The sequence below is a fragment of the Abramis brama genome, assembly GCF_963993115.1.
Source record: "Abramis brama genome assembly, chromosome: 6".
Lineage (NCBI taxonomy): Eukaryota > Metazoa > Chordata > Actinopteri > Cypriniformes > Leuciscidae > Abramis > Abramis brama.
The window spans coordinates 12,842,654-12,861,671 of record NC_139968.1 but is presented as its reverse complement, the minus strand read 5'-3'; the positions used below and the strand labels follow the sequence as shown (position 1 = coordinate 12,861,671).

The 19,018-nt window shown below is 37.3% G+C and overlaps 1 protein-coding gene across 3 annotated transcripts in view; it reads left to right on the top strand.

Moving 5' to 3' along the window:
• Nucleotides 1-9,543: 9,543 nt before the first annotated feature.
• Nucleotides 9,544-19,018, top strand: part of add3a (adducin 3 (gamma) a) — a 90,355-nt gene continuing 80,880 nt past the window's right edge. For 2 of the 3 annotated variants that reach the window (XM_084118060.1, XM_084118056.1), the window contains exon 1: nucleotides 9,544-9,657. The gene's annotated coding sequence lies outside the window, so the exon portion shown is untranslated. The remainder of the gene's footprint in view (nucleotides 9,658-19,018) is intronic. The other variant, XM_084118058.1, reaches the window with a different exon arrangement.

Below are 19,018 nucleotides of genomic sequence, written 5' to 3'. Positions count from 1 at the left end.
TGTGTGTTTGTCAAAGTGATTTTCCATCTTAAAGGAGAAGTTCACTTTTAAAATGAAAATTCTGTCATCATATAATCACCCTCATGTTGTTTCAAACCTGTATGAATTTCTTTCTTCTGCTGAACAGAAAGGAAGATATTTAGAAGAATGTCAGTAACCAGACAGTTTTTGGGTCCCATTGACTTCCATAGTATATTTTTTTCCTACTATGGAAGTCAATGGGACCCAAAAACTGTCTGGTTACTGACATTCTTCTAAATATCTTCCTTTCTGTTCAGCAGAAGAAAGAAATTCATACAGGTTTGAAACAACATGAGGGTGATTATATGATGACAGAATTTTCATTTTAAAAGTGAACTTCTCCTTTAAAAACAGGGAGAAAGGTCATTTCGGAGAAAAATTAGCAAAAGTGATAATAATAATAAAACCTTTTACTTATATTTTCTAAAAACCCAAAAAGATAGAAATTAAAAGTTAGAGATGATATAGCCGTGTTTGAGCAGAATTCATAGAAAGGACGGAGACGCAGAGACAAAGTGTTTTTAACTGAGCTCTGTGCTCTACATGAAATTACATTTGAGCTACTGTCCCGAAATTGTTACAAAGTACAAAACCTTGGCACCGCTCAGTGAGAAAAAAAGGGAGTGAGAAAGCTGAGACAGACAAAGGCACATACAGGCCGTGCAGAATTATTAGGCACGTTGATTTTCTGATCATATTTTATTCCCAGGAACATTTTGCCAATTCCAAACCATATTAATCTTAATAACTACTATTAATTTTGTATTTAATCATTTATAAGTGATATATAATTGTTCATGAAGGCTGGAAATGAAAAATGCATTATTTTCAGGTGTGCAGAATTATTAGGCAAGTTTTCTTTTTCAGATAAAATAAGCCAAAAAAGAGATTTAACTAAGGCTGAAAAGTCAAAAATTATTCAATCCCCATGAGAAGAATGCAATACTAATGCAATACTATAAATTGCAGTTATGGCATGACCATTGGACAGTGAAATGCTCATTGGGTCAGCAGGGTCAGACAAAAACAGGTGGAGAAGAAAAGACACATGTTAACTGCAAAAGAATTAAGAATTAAGGTGGAGAATTAAGTGTGAAACCATCAGGAACCCTTTAGTCTCCAGCGCCACCATTTTCCAGAGCTGCAACCTACCTGGAGTCTCCAGAAGAGCAAGGTGTCAGGGTCTCAGAGACTTGGGTTAGGCAAAGAATCCTAAAAAATGACCCCCACTTAATAAGAGTCACAAGCTGAAGTGTAATAAAATACATGAAGACTGTTTTTTTATAGGCTTTATAGACAGACAGATTGAGAGTGACTCTTGAAGGACCAGCACCACATCCTCTTCTACCACTATTTGAAGAATTCATCTTCCAGAATACGTTTTAATAAGTTTTGTGAGTTTATTTTTAGTCCATCTCCTACCCTGAAGTCCGTTTTGCAGAGATGGACTAAAAATTAACTCACAAAACTTATTAAAACGTATTCTGGAAGATGAATTCTTCAAATAGTGGTAGAAGAGGATGTGGTGCTGGTCCTTCAAGAGTCACTCTCAATCTGTCTGTCTATAAAGCCTATAAAAAAACAGTCTTCATGTATTTCACAACATTTCAGCTTGTGATTCTTATTAAGAGGGGGGTCATTTTTTAGGATTCTTTACCTAACCTAAGTCTCTGAGACCCTGACACCTTGCTCTTCTGGAGACTCCAGGTAGGTTGCAGCTCTGGAAAATGGTGGCGCTGAACACTAAAGGGTTCCTGGTGGTTTCACACTTAATTCTTCACCTTAATTCTTCATTCTTTTGCAGTTAACATGTGTTTTTTCTTCTCCACCTGTTTTTGTCTGACCCTGCTGACCCAATGAGCATTTCACTGTCCAATGGTCATGCCTTAACTGCAATCTCTAGTATTGCATTAGTATTGCATTCTTCTCATGGGGATTTAATAATTTTTGACTTTTCAGTCTGAGTTAAATCTCTTTTTTGGCTTATTTTATCTGTAAAAGAAAACTTGCCTAATAATTCTGCACACCTGAAAATAAGACATTTTTCATTTCCAGCCTTCATGAACAATTATATATCACTTATATATGATTAAATACAAAATTAATAGTAGTTATTAAGATTAATATGGTTTGGAATTGGCAAAATGTTCCTGGAAATAAAATATGATCAGAAAATCAACGTGCCTAATAATTCTGCACACACTGTAAAATAAAACTCTTACAAAAAATATTTTTTTTAATCAGTGTTATTAAAAGTTTAATGGATGATAAAACAAAAATTGATGACAGGAAAATAATTCGGATAGGGAAACACACACAGCCCATATTGTCAAAAGTTTGATTGGTTGACTTTGTTTTTCATAAGTTACAAGAAAAAATAGGAAAATATTAAATAAGTGTGTGTGTGTGTGGCTTTGAAGTGGGTGTGAGAGCGGTTTTGCGTGTAAGAGCAGCTCTGTGTGAGTGTGTGTGACGCTGAGTGTGTGTGCTTCAGAGCGACTCTGCGTGGGTGTGAGTGACTCTGTGCACGGCTGTGTGACAGTGTGTATGAAATCCCGGGTGTATGAGTGTATGTGTGTCAGAGTGGCACTGCGTGTGTGTGAGTGGCTCTGTGCGCGGCTGTATGTATGAGTGTAGGCCTACATTATAGCAGACTGAAAGCGTTTGTATTGAGATAAAGAAATAAGGAGAGAGAACAGTGACAGAGTTTTTTCACCTTTTGACACCTGAAGAAAAGTACACATGTGGTCTAGAGTGAGAGATAATTACGAGGCTAGATTGCGGAAAGAAGAATGATTTTCAAGAGGCATTAAAACTAACCAAAGGTATTAAGAATCACTTCTGGTTAGAATAGATAATGAAGGGCAGAGACAGGAGTTAACAGACCAAGTGAAGGATTAGCTTTTGAAAAAATTGACAAGAATAACAAACTTGAACCAGGTTGAACGAGAGTGGCTCTTTGGGGATTGACGTGATGTGATAAAAAACAGATAACTCTTGAAGCTCAGAGACCACACTTGAACAGATCTGACCTTCCCAAAACTACCCTTTTGGATTCCAAAATCAGAAATAAAGCTAAATCCATTGTACATCCCATACCTGAAAAGAAATGCCTGGTACACTTGGCCTCAGGGTTTCGGAGGAGCCATGATTTTGAGGAACATGTATATGGTAGTGAGCTCAAGGCCAGAAAAGTGGGAAAGTGACACAATTGTTAAAGTTGGACAGGGAGGAGAAATCAGACCAGCACAGATAGATAATTGGACACTGGAAAAACTGGTGGTAGTGGTAGTTTTGAGGAGCAACACCGACCATACCAGTCATATGTTGGTAGAAATTCATGAAAAAGACAGAAGAGCAGTCAGTTGTCAAAAAAGAGCAGTCAGAAACAACTGAGAATGTTGCAACGATGGACAAATAGGAGGGGCAGGAGAGGAAAGAGGGAGACAAAACTTAAACAAAAATAATAATAATAATTAATTAGAAATAATTCGGCTTTGCCTCTTCATTGTTACAAGAAAAAGTAAAGTAAAAGTGTGTGTGCGTGCGCGCGCATAAAATGCACAGATTAGGACTGTTTGAAAAAGAATGATATTCATTTATAAAGAGAAACTAGAATTATGAAAGAACACTTGTTTCTCTCTCATATAGCAAAAGTAAATGGTGACTGTGACATGAGAAAGAGAGGCAGAAAGGAGGGGCTGCCTCTGACAGAGAGAGGAGGGACTGCAAGAAGAAAGTGAGACTGCGTGTGTGTATGTGTGTGTGTGAGGAAGGAAAGGAGGGAGACAGAGAGAAAGAGTTCACCTGTCCTAGTTCTGACTAGCTTATAAACCAGAGAGTGAGCAACCATTTCCAACATACACTTTGAACAACACTTTGAGAGATTTTATTTGTAACTGTCATCCCCACCAGTGGACCTGTAATAGAGGAACTGCATTTTTAAAATACCTGAGAAAGACTAATCAGATATCTTAATAAATGTCTGACGATCTTGCTGAAAACTAGTTAAGAATAGATGCAAGCTGGGGTTAGTAAGGAATACTAAAAAGGAGTGAGACACACTGATAATAATTAAGATTATAATGGCATCAACACCTGTAGAGATACCAAGATCAAAATATTAAATTTGCAGAGATACTATAGGACAACCCTCCAAAAATGGAGCAAGAAGCCTAAAAACAAAATGACCAGCTGAGGGAACATTAGATGTGGCTATGTGCAGAGACACTGAAACATTCGTAAAAAATAAATAAATAAAAAGGTATTCAAACACAGCTTACCACGAGATCAAGTACGATTGGTGAAATCTGCTAATCCAGTCAGAATTAAAAGTAGACTAATTTCACAAATACCAGGAAAACACCAATAAAAATAATTGATAATATATTAACCTGAAAGAAAATATGAAAATTGCTTAAATGTTAGTTGACCGGTCTATGGGGGAATTAAATTAATAAGCAGGCCTAACAGGGATTGATATGGAGGATTGCGCAAACTGGTGGCCATCAAAAACACTGGAGTTTTCTCTTTAGTATAAGTGGTTTGTGTAGTTCCCAGAGGAAAATCAAATAATTGATAAAAAGGGTTATAAAAATATCTGACATTTAGAGATAAAATATGTATATATAGAGAGACATGCTAGCTGTGGGTATGACTGAGCTGTTATATAAAGACATGGCCTGTGATGTTTACATCTTGTTGTCCCTGGGAGACAGTTTTAAATTTGAGCCATTGCAGAAATTGAGATCTTTGGATTGTGTTACTTAAAATAACTTGTGCATTGTGTTGAATGAGCAGGATTGGGTGACCAAACGAAACAGACATTTTTAACAGCCATACTGTATTATACACATTTCATTGTAATGAGACTCATTGATTTAATCCTAAAATGCTTGAGAGAGTAGGGATCGATATAACGAATGATAAAAATACTAAATATGTGACTGAAAATAAGGCAACTCAGACAGACTGAAAGACTGTTATTTTCTGTATTCTGCAAAGAAGAACTTGCTTTATTAAAATTGCATGGGGAAACTGCTGTTATCAACCAGATGATACTTCTGAAATTCAGGGACAATTGAAAGAGATGGTTGCAGAATTTATAAAGGATGAATTTGATTCATGCGGATCTCTGAGTGTTCAATTTCCAGATGACACCAGACAGCTTTTGGGACGGCTGCCTCAACATAAACAACAGCAACTGGACTGTGCAACAAGTGAGAGCGAGAAACATAAGGACACGGCTGCAGAGAAAAGAAGAGGCGTTTGGTTGGTGGACCTTCATCCCCCCTGAAAGAGGAAGCTGAAACTTCTGAGGGGCTGGTATGGACAAAGACTGTGTTGATGCAGAAACAACCAAGAAAAACATCCTGCCATCATGCAAATTTGCCTCCTCCGTGACTTGGCAAAAGCGAGACAGAGAGACAACAGCATCCAGAGTCAAACCACTATGTCCCAACATGACACCAGACCCTTGAATGCCAGCAAAGACTGACAGATCAAATGCATCGGGTGAGGAGGGAAACACTCAGACAGCAGCCCAACCAGTTCAACTGATCGCTGGTCCAAGCAGAAGGACTTCATCCTTTCCTAAGTGGGCACAGGTGATGCGTTTTCAATGATCACTACAGAGACCGCTTCAAATTTCATTGATTGGCCATATTAATTGTATTTTGATTATTCACTGGTCCAACAGCAGATCTCTATATTCTGTGAAGCTGACACTCTCTATTTGCTTTCTTTCAATAGACATTAGTCCAGCTGTAAGCATTAAAAAAAGGGGGGAGGGGAAGTGTTTGCATGACTCAATAATTAACTACAACTGACGCTGGACTTAGCATAGTGAGGGACTACTGCATTAACCAACTAGGGGTAAATGCATAATTAGATAATTGATGATGTTGTAGACTGAACAGAGAGTTTTTGGGCTCTGCTTTCAAGACAGAGCTGATATAAGCTTGAGTGATACCGAGCTCTCTATCAGGAAAAAAAGAGGACATAATATGTTCAACAACAAAACATATGGATGATAAAGCTATGGTGCTGGTCACTCCATCTTGGTCAACAGTTAATTTTTTTAGGTTTAGAAATAAAGATAGTAACTACACAATTTACAAACACGTGATATCACAAATGCTGTAATTACAAGGGATTAAACGATGTTAATATTGTTGGTCATGAATTCGAGATTATGCTGAGATCTCCAGTCATTTAAAAGAGCATCTCATAAGCAACAGAAGAAAAGATTTTGAAGAGAAATTAAATTAACAGATGAATGACAAATCAGATAAGAGAGATAATGGTTCTTTCAAACGACAGCATGTCCAGACCTACAAGAAATTTTTATCTATTAGATATTGAAAAATTTGGGGTTTATGACAGCAGTGTTTAACACAATCAAATGGCAACTGATATCGTCCAGCTGTGTTATTCAAAACATTTAGACACTGTCACATGGGGAATGACACATTGCCTACATTCAGTAGCTTTTGTCATCAGAGTTGTGTTACCAATTTACAATTGGTTGTATTCGCACCTTGAAATTTAGAATAGATAATTGAATATAAAATTAAGTCTATATCATTAGTCAAGAAGGCATAAGCAAAACCCTCAACTTCAGACTATTGGACAAATGAGGTATTAAAAGACAAATAATGACACTAGCAACCCTTTTTACTATTTTAATTTAAGATGGGGGAGATTATTAGAAAAATAAAATTAGAAAAATAAAAAAAGACAAAGATTCACAAAATAATGTCAGAAAAGGAACAGCAACTCCAATAGGCTCTATCCCAGTTCTGGAAGGACCCTTCAAACATCTAGTGATGGATTATGAGGACATGATAAAATCAGTAAGAGGAAAAAGATACAGATACAGTTTTCATTGATAGATTTAGCAGATGGGTCGAAGCAGAACCCTCAGCAGACCAAGGAGCAGAAACTGATAGAATTATAACCAAAGAAGTCATCCCAAGATTCGGCATACCATCTCAGATTAGCTCTGACAATCAACAGAACAATTAAGACTAAGATCAAGCAATGGATGCCTTAGGCCATCAGCTAAAATACACCAGCAAAATGACATGGCAAAACAGATAAGCTCTGAATTAGCTACTGGCAGAAAAAGGAGGGGTATGTGTGATGTTTGGAATTGACTGTTGCACCTTTATTCCGAATAGCACAGCCCCTGCTGGAGCTTTTACTAGGGCCATGAAGAAGCTGAAGGACCTGAGACAAGAAGCTGCTGAAAATGCGGGGAGATACAGACACGTTGGATACTGGTTTGACTCTATATTTGGGTCTTGGAAAGAATGGTTCATTAAGGTGGGAATAATAATATCTGTGGCTGTTGTCATTTTTCTTTTGTGTTTTGTGTTTTCTTTTCTGCTGTGTTGTGCCTTTTCTAAGTTCCATGCTAGCCAACGTGGCCGCCAAACAGATGATTAATGTGTCAGTCAAACCATCGGGAGTTGACATCGGGTGCACAAACACAAGAGTGCACCAAATTGGGCCAGGACTGGACGATAGATGACTTCCTGTAAGGAGATCTGGTGAAGGAGTAAGGAATGGGGTACCTTGTTACTTTTGATTTCTGACAGTTTGATTCTGTTTTTGATAGAGAGGGAGGTAGTAACACTGTGTATTTTATTTTTGGGGTAAAATTAGACAGATTATTAGAACATGAGTAGAGTAGGGAGTTAGTTAGAGGGGTTTTAATTGTTTCTTTGATTTTTGTAAAGGACCCCTTCCTGAGTGTTTTCTTTTTACACTTATAATCCTACTGAGAATATTTTTACATATAATCACACTAACTGTCACAAATATGAATATGTGAATGAGAGGGGACGATACAAGGTTTGAAGCAGGTCATTGCCCGTGGTACGAGGTAATGCAACCAGATATAAAGGAAAAAGATAAGAATGTTTTTACTATTTTTTATCACTTGCTAATTATTTTACTCTTATAACAGAGTTCTTTTAATATTTTAAAGTTTTTTATTAATCAAAAGACGGATGGTCCATATTGGCCATGATTGAAAGATAATGGAGAGAAGCCTGGTCATGAAGATACATTCTGGGACAGAAATGAAGGTGGGACTAGGATTAGTCCCAAAGGGGGGATATGTTGGAGAATTTTCCCTTGATTCATGTCTAAGTATGATGTAATGAAAATGACAAGCATGAAAAAATAGGTCTGAGAAAGATGAGAGATAATACCCAGACATGCAGAGTGTCAAAATACTGTATGAAACAAAGCACCATTATGTGAGGTTTGACCAATAGAGAAGACATGTCTAACTGTGCCATGGTCACCAGGCGTGACAGAGGGGAAGAGATAGATTTGAGGGTGCCCATTGGGCACCTAGCGATAAGAAAAAGTATAAGACATGAACACTGGCCATTATAACTTTAGATGTCCGGACGGCCGGCCGGCTTCTCACTTTGTTGCTTGTCAATAAAGTTAATTCTTCTGACCTGGAACCTCGACTCTGAGAAACTTCTTTGAGACCTGAACCAAAAAGAACTATGAATTTGCCACAACAATTGCTGTTAAAATATAGTCATTACAACTAACTGGTAATAGGCCTACATAGAAATGTGTTAGGTAAGTAACTTAAAAAGAATTACAACAAAATGACTATTTTCTTCATTGGATAATTTTAAGATGTTCATGAGAAGAACAGTTTACCTTTTGGTGAATTTTCTGGATAGATGCCTCAGTTTCTTTCAGTTCTCTGGTAAGGTTCACACTCATTGTAGGAATGGCCAAAACACAAAATGTTATATAGTTAAGCACGCGGCCGGTATCCTGATGTAAAACCATTTTCGGCCACTAGGTGGAAGCATCGGCTCATAATGTTAAAAGTTAATATGGGGAATATGACTGTCTGTCTGTCTGGGCAGATATAGATTAAATATTAAAATTAAATAATTGCTACATGGACCAAAAATGTTTGGTTTTTTTTCTTATAAAAAGGACATTTACATTATTCAATACAATGTTAATAAAAAAATTATGACAAAATAATTTGATCAATAGAATACTTAAAAATTTGTGAAATGTATACAGTTGGCATATATATATATATATATATATATATATATATATATATATATATATATATATATATATATATATATATATATATATATAATACAGTTAACTTTTCTAACTTTTCTATATATATATATATATATATATATATATATGTATATATATATATATATATATATATATGTATGTATATATATAATACAGTTAACTTTTCTACCCCCCCCTTTTTTTTTTTTTTAACCCCTTTTACAGACTCGAATAGTTTACAAATTTTCGGCAGCTGCCATATTTTGCTCCCTCTGTAAACGTGACGAGCGTGACTTCCTGCCACATGGTGCGCGTGCCGCCCTGCCGCAGATCGTCATCACATGCGGATCCGCTGAAGCCGTTGAGCCCCGTGTGTGACTTTAATCCCTCTGCTGATGTCATCTGCGCAGCGCCACTGAGACCTCACGCGCTCTACACTGCATCTGCCCTGAACCGCAGTTCAAACAGCTCGAGCTCTCGGCGCTGAACGTGCGCGGCGCGCGGACTGAGTGAAAGTACCAGATTGGGCGCAACTTCCCAAACGCGTTACAGGTAAGCGGCTTTTAATATGCTTTGCGCGGATGTTTTATTTATGCCTCCGTTAGATGGCACAGGACTCTCTGTGACTGTATTTAATGGACATGCTGCATCTGCGTTTTGGTAAGTGCTCGTGCTGTTTCATGCATGCCTTCAGTTGCAGCGCAGTTTATGCGTTTATGATGCTGGTTTGAAGTGATGGATGCAGTGGTGCCTTTGAGGACTTCAGTGTGTCCCTCCCTGCGCTGCACTGAAGTTGTCGTGGATGTAACAATGATGCTGTCATGGAGATAAATCAGAGCAATAGTGTGTTTGATGCAGATGAAACAGATGCATATGCGTGGGTTATTAGGTGAAATAGACACTGATGCATATTATAAATATAATGTATATATTTTTAAATTGTGTGTATATATATATATATATATATATATATATATATATATATATATATATATATATATATATATATATATACAGTGAGGAAAATAAGTAGGCTATTTGAACACCCTGCTATTTTGCAAGTTCTCCCACTTGGAAATCATGGAGGGGTCTGAAATTGTCATCATAGGTGCATGTCCACTGTGAGAGACATAATCAAAAAAAAAAAAAATCCAGAAATCACAATGTATGATTTTTTAACTATTTATTTGTATGATACAGGAGCTGCAAATAAGTATTTGAACACCTGTCTATCAGCTAGAGTTCTGACCCTCAAAGACCTGTTAGGCTGCCTTTAAAATGTCCACCTCCACTCCATTTATTATCCTAAATTAGATGCACCTGTTTGAGGTCGTTAGCTGCATAAAGACACCTGTCCACCCCATACAATCAGTAAGAATCGAACTACTAATATGGCCAAGACCAAAGAGCTGTCCAAAGACACTAGAGACAAAATTGTACACCTCCACAAGGCTGGAAAGGGCTACAGGGAAATTGCCAAGCAGCTTGGTGAAAAAAGTTCCACTGTTGGAGCAATCATTAGAAAATGGAAGAAGCTAAACATGACTGTCAATCTCCCTCGGACTGGGGCTCCATGCAAGATCTCATCTCGTGGGGTCTCAATGATCCTAAGAAAGGTGAGAAATCAGCCCAGAACTACACGGGAGGAGCTGGTCAATGACCTGAAAAGAGCTGGGACCACCGTTTCCAAGGTTACTGTTGGTAATACACTAAGACGTCATGGTTTGAAATCATGCATGGCACGGAAGGTTCCCCTGCTTAAACCAGCAAATGTCAAGGCCCGTCTTAAGTTTGCCAATGACCATTTGGATGATCCAGAGGAGTCATGGGAGAAAGTCATGTGGTCAGATGAGACCAAAATAGAACTTTTTGGTCATAATTCCACTAAACGTGTTTTGAGGAAGAAGAATGATGAGTACCATCCCAAGAACACCATCCCTACTGTGAAGCATGGGGGTGGTAGCATCATGCTTTGGGGGTGTTTTTCTGCACATGGGACAGGGCGACTGCACTGTATTAAGGAGAGGATGACCGGGGCCATGTATTGCGAGATTTTGGGGAACAACCTCCTTCCCTCAGTTAGAGCATTGAAGATGGGTCGAGGCTGGGTCTTCCAACATGACAATGACCCGAAGCACACAGCCAGGATAACCAAGCAGTGGCTCTGTAAGAAGCATATCAAGGTTCTGGCGTGGCCTAGCCAGTCTCCAGACCTAAACCCAATAGAGAATCTTTGGAGGGAGCTCAAACTCCGTGTTTCTCAGCGACAGCCCAGAAACCTGACTGATCTAGAGAAGATCTGTGTGGAGGAGTGGGCCAAAATCCCTCCTGCAGTGTGTGCAAACCTGGTGAAAAACTACAGGAAACGTTTGACCTCTGTAATTGCAAACAAAGGCTACTGTACCAAATATTAACATTGATTTTCTCAGGTGTTCAAATACTTATTTGCAGCTCCTGTATCATACAAATAAATAGTTAAAAAATCATACATTGTGATTTCTGGATTTTTTTATTTAGATTATGTCTCTCACAGTGGACATGCACCTAAGATGACAATTTCAGACCCCTCCATGATTTCTAAGTGGGAGAACTTGCAAAATAGCAGGGTGTTCAAATACTTATTTTCCTCACTGTATTTATAATGAAATTTTTAATATTAAGAATACATAATTTAATATTTTTTTAAATAATTTCTTTAAAATGAATAAATAAAAATGTTCTATATATTATTAAAATAATTATATATTATTTTAATAAAATGTTAAAAGTATATATATATATATATATATATATATATATAATTTATTAAATTTATACCATTTATTTTATATGTATGAATTGTATTTAAAAAATACAAAATATATGTTAGACGTTATTTTCAACCGAAAAGTAAATATATAGGCTACTTGTATATAATTTAAATACACTTTTATACAGTGGTTCTCAACTCCAGTCCTCGGGACCCGCTGCTCTGCACATTTTGTATGTCTCCCTTATTTAACACACCTGAATCAGATCATCAGCTCTTTAGGAGAGACTCCATGAACTGAACTGAGTGTGTCAGATAAGAGAGACATACAAAATGTGCAGAGCAACGGGTCCCGAGGACTGGAGTTGAGAACCACTGCTTTTATTTATATATATATATATATATATATATATATATATATATATATATATATATATATATCTCAAATGTGAATGTTTCTTTAAACAAAGAAATAAATAATTGCCTTTTGGATAATATATTAGTTTTGTAAACTGGCTCAAAACTCTCAGACTTTGTCTCCGGGCCTCCAGGCCGTCATTATTGTTGAGGCCTGCTGATACATAGTCAAAAGTCAAAGGCACATACATTGATGTGTTTGTGCTTTTAAAGCTTTCCTTGCACTTTGCTAATTCTTTCATTCTTTAATTGGAGATCATGATTCATAATTCATTCTAATTTAGTCAAGCTTGTACATGAGATATAAAAATTAAAAATTAATTTTTCTCCAGGGCAAGGTGTGTATGTGCAATAAAGACTCTTATGGGCTTTTAATATTTAATTAAGCCTGAACTTGCCCTCTGTTCACATTCAGGCCCCTGACTAAAATGTGTTTGGCTCTGCCTCAAATCCTAATGAGCTGCCTTCCTATTCAGCATTTCTGTGCTTATTATGCCCAAGATTGCAGTGTAAGTTGCAAGGATGTAAGCAAATATTCAAGATTAGGCATCCATCTCGATGTCTATGGTGTTTATGGCCTGATAGGGAGTGAGATTACTAGGGTTTGGAAACAAAGCCAAGGATAATAACATTGAACAAACACAGGGCTCCAAAAATATGACAATGACATAGGAGTCACTGGCTCCTAAAATGCAACATTTACTCAAAATTATGTTTTAGTTAGAACAAATAGCCTGGATACAGACTGATTGTTGTTCCAGTGGTCTTTCCTTTACAGTTGATTCAACCATACAATTGGACCTCACATTGTACTAGATAATAATCAATAATATGTGAAATGATTTTTTATAAGACAATCATTAGGCCTATTTTAGAGCAAAACTCATATGATTTTAATTGCATGTAATCATCACAGTAGTGATTCCCTGTTCATTTCAATTGAACGTAACTGAAACTGTTAGTGAAGGTTAAGGCCTGTTCACACCAAGGAAGGACGATAACTATAACAATAAAGATATAGTTGTAAAAACTGTTCTGAATGTATAAGAATAGCAGAGTCCACACCACAACTATAATGCACTGAGGAACAATAATATTGGAATCACGTTCATGATGATTTTTACCAGCCGATGAATGCTAAAAATATTGACAGCCAATCAGAATTCACCATCTTTAAAGAGCTCGAGCATTTAAAGAGGCAGACGACAAAACTGCAGCTTGTGCATTGAATAAACAGAACAATATTGTGTGTTGGCGTGGATGCTAATATAGTTATCGTTATAGTTAGCTTTATGGTTTATAGTAAGAACTGCGCGATAAGTCATTGGACATCACAGCTCAACCGCATTTACTGAGACTGTGAGTCTTGAAATTTCCCATTCACACAGCATTACAATAGCATCTCGAATGATGTCTGTATGAATAGGCAGGATTCAAGCCCGTATCTCTTCACAGTAACAGTAACTACAGTGACCAAAGTAATATCAAAGACATTATGAGATTATGACTTTTAATCATACTGACGGCAGAAGGCTTGGACTCTATCGAAGCTTTCATTGACCGAGGACATCTGACCGACATGCAAAGCAACCAATCATAGTTCGTTTTGTTCAGCATCATGTTTAGGGGCGTGAAAATGTAGAATTGATGTCCCTAGAATAATAGACCGATGTGCAATTTATCCAAGAACATCAAGTTTACTGCAACAATGGCGCAACAAACAACAAAAAAAACAGCATTTAGTTGATCCTGATAAGCGATCAATGTCCACGGCGGCTTTTTTCCAGGTAGCCTGTTAAACAACGCGACACACACGTCTCCCGGATATCCTGGAGAATTCAACCAATCAAATGACAACTTCAAAACTCCTGAGGTGTTTCCATTTTGTGTGCCTTATGCGTCAGACGTTCAGCCAGTGGTCCTGAGACTAAATCACTTTTGACACAACACAAGTCCAATCAAAGCTGAAAGCTTATCCATCAAATCTCCATTAAAGGTAGGATAGGTCATTTTCAGAGGTTAGCAATAGCAAGCTAGCATTGAAAGCATGAGATCCCACCCTTCCTTCACAGTGTCTACAAATCCACGCCTTCTCCAAAACACATGAACACATAACATTACAATAATAATGAACGTAAACAACTTATAGAGCTCTTACTTGTACCACCTGACTGCTGCAGATTCATTTCGGTGTTGATAGTGTCGCCATTGAAACACATAAATATGAGTCACGAACCACTCCCAGTAAAAAGTCACGGGTTTTCATCTCTTCCAAATTACAGTAGTTATGGTGTGAACGCAGCATAAGCTCATTGTTTTGGATCAGGAAGAACTGTAAAATGCGTATATAAATTGTATATATTTATAGATATAAATATATTTAGACCACTTAACTTAGTGATTGCTATCAGGATGTGAAGAGACTTTCAACCAGCATAACAATAAATGTTTCTGGAACAAATCGCCACCCTGCCTTAAACCAGCAGTGTTTATATCTGTTGGATAGCGAATTATTTGAATCACGCGTAGAACTCAAAACTGAGCTGAACAGTGACTTGTCACTTCCGTAAATAACCAAACTGTGTGTGAACGTAACCGTATTAAGGACTCAAATGCAGGACTGGCAACCGTATTCTGCTGCTGAGTGAAAGGGGCCTTCGTTGTGTAGATAAACAGATTTCTGGACTGTTGCTAACACTAGATTTTAAATTGATATTGCACATTTTTTCTTTAATACTAGAATTTGAGTTCTTAAGCCAGGTTTTAGCCTCTCTCCTTTCTCGATGGGCGTGTCCGCTTGTCTCTCTCTGCACGCAAAGGAGCGCATGAATATTGCAGATGATCAGGCTTCTTTTTGTTTTTCTTTCTTCATATCAGGAAAAAAACACACCGTCTGGCTGAGAATGCTTTCTGAGGTCAGATACATATAGAGATGCATTTGGAGTATCTGTTATCCAGCCGCGTGTAAAGATAAACACGAATTGAAACCGTAATTTTATCTTCTCTTGCCCTGACAAGCGCTGTGAGTCTCATTTCTGCATGTGTGTGTGTTTCAGTGCTTGAGTAAGAATGAAACCATTTGGAAAGCACCAGTCTTTTTATTTGAACCTGTCCAGTGGACAAGCATGACTTCATCATTACCTCACAGTTCCCCATTAACGCTTATCAGAAACATATGAGCTCCACATGCTGACTGCGTTCTGCCATGGAAACTTTTCATTTTGTTTTGAGGATGTGTGGAGCGAGTGCGAGTGCTGGTGGTGGTGTTTCTATTGTGCAAGTTACTCTCGCTTTCTTTGGTCTTGCCGCTCCATACGAGTCTAATTTTGGGTTTGTTTTATCCTGGTTTTCTTTTTCTCCATCTGCATGCGGCTCATCGACCAAAAGTTGCAGCTGAGAGCACTTATGTATGTAAATGTGTTTTGCGCTGATAATCCTTTGATTTAAATTGGGGATATGCCAAACCACGTATTTTCAAAGTTGACTAGTTAGTTGTGGATTGTCTGAATAATTTGACTAATCTGACAAACTGTCACCCCACTTTTTGACCGTAAATAGTTGTAGTTCATGAAGGCTTTGGAATACACACCTATGGTTGGTCTCTCTTCTTTTTTTTTTTTTTTAAGAAGACATTCAGTAGATTATTGCTAGTTGTAATTTGCTATTAGCCTATTTGTTAGTAAATGAGACAGATGCTGTTTTTGTGAATTAACTAAATCATTCAGGTGATTCAAAGCCATTACTTGTGAGTTTTCGAGTCTTTTTGACTGATTCATCATTACCGCAGCCGTTTCTCAACAGTCATTCATTTGTGAATTGTCCTAAGGCCAAAAGCAGTCCATTTTTTGCACCGGCTTTTTAAGGTCAAGTACATGGGTTGTAGTCGACACATGTAAATGTCCTTGCTCTAGATGTCTTTAACCTAAGAAATACCTTTTTAAGAGAGGAGTAACTCTTATTATCTTTGGAAGACCCCTTAAACAAGAGTTTTACAACCTAAAGTCCATTGGAGAAGAACATCTGCATTGACATTCCAGATTCTGGTCGTTTACCAGTCAAAAAATAGATTTATAACCCCACAAAATGGTGCACAGCCGCATAATGTGGTCTTAGACATATCCACATATTGTTCTGTGGGGTTATTTGATTATAGATGAACAAGCTAAATGACAGAGAGCAACATGAGCAAATCTTGTAATATAATTGGATGAGCCGGTGTGGCATAAGACCGCATCATTGTCAGGAATCGTGTCTCTGTGGGATAAGGGTCAGAATAATCTCTTTATACATGTGTGGGTGGAAACAGGCCCCATAGAGATGGTTCTCACAGACTGTAACACAACTCTATACCAGCACAGGAAGTGAGAGGAGGACAGACCCCATGAGATCGCTTTGGATGTGACACTAAGGACCCTTTTCACAGACTTTGAATGGGCTTATGTCTTGCCCAAGAGATCTTTTCCATGTCTTCTTACAACGTCCTTCTGTTTAGAGGAGATGCAACAAGTTTCCATAGTCAAGTTATGTTTCTGTTCTCAGAAAAAGTGAAGCAACAATTTCATGACCAATCAGAATTGTGTTTAATTTGGAGCTATGTGATTTTTGGATCGTGTACTGTATCTGCCAAATCAAAGTCATCGGGTGCAACCAATGTGTTGAAACATGCAAAGAAAACATGAAATGAAAAAAAAAACACTTGAAGATCTAAACAAGTCACCTTTTATGACCAGGCTAGTTTAGTTCAGGTTGTAAAATGTCAATTGGTACAACCCTAAAAAAAAACACGTAATGATAGTTATGAATTAACTTTTTAACATAACAAAAATTTTACTTTAAAAGATTTTATTTAAAGGGACCGTGTGTAGCTTTTTAGGTATTTTATTATCTAAAATCAATATTTTTATTAATAAATATGCCCTCAATGATGTACAAATACCTATGCCAATGATCAGACTAATCCTCGTAAACGAAGAATTTATTATCTTTATATACATGGGACGGGAAGGTCCACGGAGGCTTCCATGTAGTTCCGCCATCTTGAAAAACTATAATAGCAGAGAGGGACAAAAAGTACTAGACCAATGCGTTTCCACAACGCGTTTTCGTTCAGAACCAGCGTCACGTGACTGAAGCCAGCAGAAGTGGAGGAGCAGAGCAGTGAGAGGCGCTTGTCACTGCCGCGGCAAGTTTAAAAGGATGCACTGCACGGTTATTTATACACCGTTCATTCATACATATGCTGAGTCACAGGATGAGTCCTCGTCGTCGAAAAAGTCCAAAACAGACCGTAAAAGGAAACGTGACCGGAGATTACAAAACAAGCTTAATGTCGGGATAGCTAATGCAGGAGAAAGCTTTCAAAAGAGACGCTGAAGTTGCCTGCTTTCTTCTCGACAGGTAAGTCAATGTTACGGTCTTAATTACAAGCTTTTTTTCATTGCTTGGTTGTGTGCTTTATTATATAGACAGTAGAACATTTATAGTTAAAAGTTAAACAGGCTCTTTGATGAATAGCAGCTATTGAGTAAAGTAACGTTAGAGAAGGCTCTGGTGATGATGATATCTAACAATGCACGTACTTCAAAAAATATAACGAGTAAAGAAGGCTTTATTACTACCTTAGTTAATGTTTTTCACAGTCAGTAATTCATACTGTAACATTCTTTTTTCGTTGTTTCAAGTTTCAGTTTGTTTTAAATAACAAACCTGTTCACCCGAAGAAAAACTCGAAGTGCTATATAAGACATCCTGTCATAGCTTTTTGGTACATAACGGCTACCGTAGATGCAACGCGCATTTGAAAAAGTGAGGCGCTGGAGAGCATTATTCGTTTGAATGCAAAATACAATTTCACCACTAGATGGGAGAAATTCCTACACACAGTCCCTTTAAAAATAAGTTAAATAAGAACAAATTGGTGTAGTACAATTTTTACTCACAATTCTCACACTATTAAATTTCAAAATTAATTGTAAATAAATGGTAGAGCTGCACGATTCTGGGTAAATTGAGAATCGCGATTGTTTTGTTTCAAATAGAGATCACGATTCTCCCATGATTCTGAACTGACAACTAAACACAATAACATGTAATTTAAAGGTTTTGACAAAATGTTAATTGCTGCAGTCTATTTAAAAGTGTGTCATTCATTTGAATGAATTATTTAAAAAAACAATCGGTTTGAAAGAATGATTCAATGGCTCACCCATAAATCCTTCACTTGTTTTACTGGATGAATCAGCATTTTTGAATGAATCTCTTGAATGAATGAACGATTCAGTAAAAAAAAAACATTAAGTAATTTGTCGCCACCTACTGGTGTAACGATGTAATGGATGCAATCGTTATTTGAAGCGCAAATTTACCTTCAAACGGTGATTTGCTCTATTTTGATCACTACCATAGACATAAGTGTTTATATCCAAACTATAAACTTACTTTTATCACAGTACTTCTGTGATCATTTGACAAATGTAACTAATGTAAATATTGATACTGACTACTGTGTGGTTGAAAAACCTGTTTGTGAAGCTGTTTCATACACATGGAATCTGCCTCTCTCTGCCAGGCTCAACAGGAGCGCCAACAAAGATCTGAATGTTCGCTGTGATTTTGTCAAAGGTTTAATAGACACCAGCGAATCATTGTCATCAAGGAATACATGGGGATTGTGACCTTTTAACGTTTAATAGTGCAGCTCAAATAAATGGAAAGTAACACATGGAATTTTGAAAGATTAGAAGTATT